Genomic DNA, 4,045 nt, shown 5'->3' on the forward strand with positions numbered 1-4,045 from the left:
TTCATTAGTTTTTATGTTAAATTCACATTTTTGGACTTTACTATGAGTTTGTATGTTTTTGTGATTTCAGGTAATTTCTGGCTGAAATTGAGGGACTTGAGCAAAAGGACTGCTGATGCTGTTGGAATCTGACCTCCCTGCACTCAAAATGGATTTTCTGGAGCTACAGAACTCCAAATGGCGCGCTCTCAATGGCGTTGGAAAGTAGACATCCAGAGCTTTCTAGCAATATATAATAGTCCATACTTTATTCGGGAATTGACGACGTAAAGTGGCGCTCAACGCCAAGTACATGCTGCTGTCTGGAGTTAAACGCCAGAAACACGTCACGACCCGGAGTTGAACGCCCAAAACACGTTACAACTTGGCGTTCAACTCCAAGAAAAGCCTCAGCTCGTGGATAGATCAAGCTCAGCCCAAGCATACACCAAGTGGGCCCCGGAAGTGGATTTATGCATCAATTACTTACTCATGTAAACCCTAGTAGCTAGTCTAGTATAAATAGGATAAGTTACTATTGTATTAGACGTCTTTTGACCATTCGGTCTTTTGACCATGTTTCATCTTTGGTCTCAGTTTTGTTTTATTCTTCATCTTAGGAGGCTATTGATCACGTTTTAGGGGGCTGGCCATTCGGCCATGCCTGAACCTTTCACTTATGTATTTTCAATGGTGGAGTTTCTACACACCATAGATTAAGGGTGTGGAGCTCTGCTGTACCTCAAGTTTCAATACAATTACTATTATTTTGTATTCAATTCTCTTTTATTCTTATTCTAAGATATACGTTGCACTTCAACTTGATGAATGTGATGATCCGTGACACTCATCATCATTCTCACCTATGAACGTGTGTGACTGACAACCACTTCCGTTCTACTCTAGGCCGGGCGCATATCTCTTAGATTCCCCAACAGAATCTTCGTGGTATAAGCTAGATAGATGGCGGCATTCATGGGAATCCAGAAAGTCTAACCTTGTCTGTGGTATTCCGAGTAGGATTCCGGAATTGAATGACTGTGATGAGCTTCAAACTCCTGAAGGCTGGGCGTTAGTGACAGACACAAAAGAGTCAATGGATTCTATTCCAACCTGATTGAAAACCGACAGATGATTAGCCGTGCTGTGACAGAGCATTTGGACCATTTTCACTGAGAGGATGGGATGTAGCCATTGTCAAGGGTGATGCCTCTAGACGATTAGCCATGCAGTGACAGCGCATAGGACCATTTTCCCGAGAGGATGAAAAGTAGCCATTGATGACGGTGATGCCCTACATACAACTTGCCATGGAAAGGAGTAAGAAGAATTGGATGAAAGCAATAGGAAAACAGAGATTCGAGAGGATTCTAGCATCTCCACACGCCTATCTGAAATCCCCACCATTAATTTACATAAGTATTTCTATCCTATTTTATTTTCTGTTTATTATTAATTTTCGAAATCCATCACCATTTAATCTGCCTAACTGAGATTTACAAGGTGACCATAGCTTGCTTCATACCAATAATCTCTGTGGGATCGACCCTTACTCACATAAGGTATTACTTGGATGACCCAGTACACTTGCTGGTTAAGTTGAACGGAGTTGTGAGCTTCTCTAACAGTGCCTGTAACTCTTTTGGTCCAACAACAACACTAAGCTGTTGGTGCCATTACCAGGGATTATTAAGATCCCAATTCATCATACCATGATCTCTTTGGGGTATTTTTGATTTCATACAAATACAAAGAGACCAATTTTGAGGATCACAATTTCGTCCACCCCATGCATAGCTATCTTAAACTCCCTGGTTGCAATGCGGTAGCTTTCTACGGGGGTCTATTACCAATCAACATAAAAATTCCCGTCAACTTCGGGAGATTGAGCTTCAGTACTTCCTTTAATTTAATTAATTTAATGAACACTACAGGCCTAACTTATTATTCGATATAATGAGAAGCACCTTTATTGAACTAGAACCCTTATCCCCCAACGGATCTACCCAGTAATGTGTGATGAGTTCCGACCTCGAAGGCCCATTCGTCGTACGGAATGAGTATGACTTGGCTACAAGGGAAAGAAAGCGCCCAAGAGATCTAGCTTCTTGGAGGACCAGTTGCTAGCCCCATCATCATCCCAAGCTTTTCCTAAGGCGGGATTGGCGGTCCCATGCCCATATTGAGAAAGGACGAGCCCTATGAACTAGCTCTTCCGTGTCCGCCGAACTGTACGATGGAGGGCTTTCCCCATTTGAGTATTGAATTTTCCCAACCGGGTGAGCACCGTTAATGTTTCTAGTAGATAGACTCTACAAGGAACCTGGCTCAGAGGAAGAAGGATATTAGTTTGAAGTCTCGAGTCTCTATCCCCTCTTTAGTGCTGCTTACAAGGACCGGTTTCCCTACTACCGTGTAATGGTGATATCTGCCTCGAAAGCCTCGGCTTGCTTCGTCTCCTAGTGGTGCTTTCCCGTGGAGCAACCGTGAGTCAGGTGGAGTAGCCCTATTCCACTCCATCTACCTCCCGAGACAATAATCCACCAATAGATTTTTTTGTCGAGGTAAGGTAGAGGATAAGAGGTTTCCCAGGCTGTGTTGAGAGAGGGTTGTAGCTTTATTGTTGGTTTACCTTTCCATGGCAGGGTTAGTGGGAGTGAGTTGGATACTTCTGCGGGCCACCAAGCAGCACAAGAATCCCGAAGCCGTTAATCCTTTGTTTCCTGCCAATTCCCTCACCCCGTTCCACTCCTTCAACGCCGTCGCCGCGGGCTTCGGTTTTGCTTCCTCCGGTGGTGCTTTATCTTCATTCCCATGAGGTCGCGGTACCCTATCGCTGAGATCTTGTGCAGCACCGGGAAGTCGGAGGCTTCCACGACCATGGCGCCGATGTTCATGACGCCGTGGAACCTCCCCGACGGCCGGCGAATCTGGACGGCGCTGAAGCAGGGTGTTCTGGTGGCGTCGGGGTCGGTGGGAGAGGAGAGGATGTTGCTGATGAGGAACCTGACGGTGCCGATGAGGCGGAAGGTGCCAACGGCGTAGATGGCGACGGAGATTCCGGAGGTGTCGCTGGCGAGGAACTTGTCGTTCCAGGTAGGGTTGTGGCCGCCAACCTTGTTGACTCGGGTTCAGAGATTGGTGGAGGGGTCGATCCATGTGAGGGCGTAGGTTTGGAGCCTCTGCCGTGGAGACGAAGGTGGCTGCAGTCCTTGTGCTGAGATCAAGTTGATCTCCAATACTTGCTCCTGCATCTTCGCCGGCGACGCCATTCTCTCTCTCTAGAACCCTACCGCACCGCCGTCTTTCATTCTTTCTTCTTCAATCTCTGACAAGATCGACGGGTGTGATGAACCAAGAAAGAATCAACGGTTCTGATTCCGGTGGAGGGAAGAGGTGCCTGATGATGTTGAGAGAAAAGGAATGTTATCGTTCGAGCGCAAGCACTAAGTAAGTAAACTACCTTATGTTTTTGATTTAACAATTGGGATACAGGTTTCACCGTACTTATAATCCATCTTTCATTATATGCTAATTTCTGTCTTTGAGTTGAGTTTATAGTATAGCAAAGCTCAGCTGCTGAGGATAGACTATCAGTCTTGTTTGCTATAGCTTAAATCCGTGATTGACCTATATCTAATAAATTGTTTGCTAGCTTGACTCCAGAACTAGTAGAAGGAAGAAAGCGATGATCGGTCTATCCCATTAAGTACCATTAAGCGTAATCCTGTTAGCCAATGAAAGGACTACTTTTCTTGGCCCAGGGCATGCCTTTACTCCAACAGCGGCGAGGACATAGAGCTAAGCGAGAGACGAGAAATGCGATAAAACTGCTTCTGCTAACAGTCCTCTATTTTCTGTATCGGCCGGCATCTTCTTTCTCAACCAGTCCTATGGCACTTACTGGATGGTCTCCTTTTTGTAAAGGAGTTTGGACTTTACAATGTTCTTACGGGGTAGTTTCCCGCTGCATCGGCCGGTCAAAGATCACCCCTAATTTTATTCAAAAGCTTGCGGTTGGCATGGCTGTGTGAGGTGCTCGTCGATCTCTCTGAACCGGTATACC

This window comes from Arachis hypogaea, chromosome 10 (genome assembly GCF_003086295.3).
Source record: "Arachis hypogaea cultivar Tifrunner chromosome 10, arahy.Tifrunner.gnm2.J5K5, whole genome shotgun sequence".
Classification (NCBI taxonomy): Eukaryota; Viridiplantae; Streptophyta; class Magnoliopsida; order Fabales; family Fabaceae; genus Arachis; species Arachis hypogaea.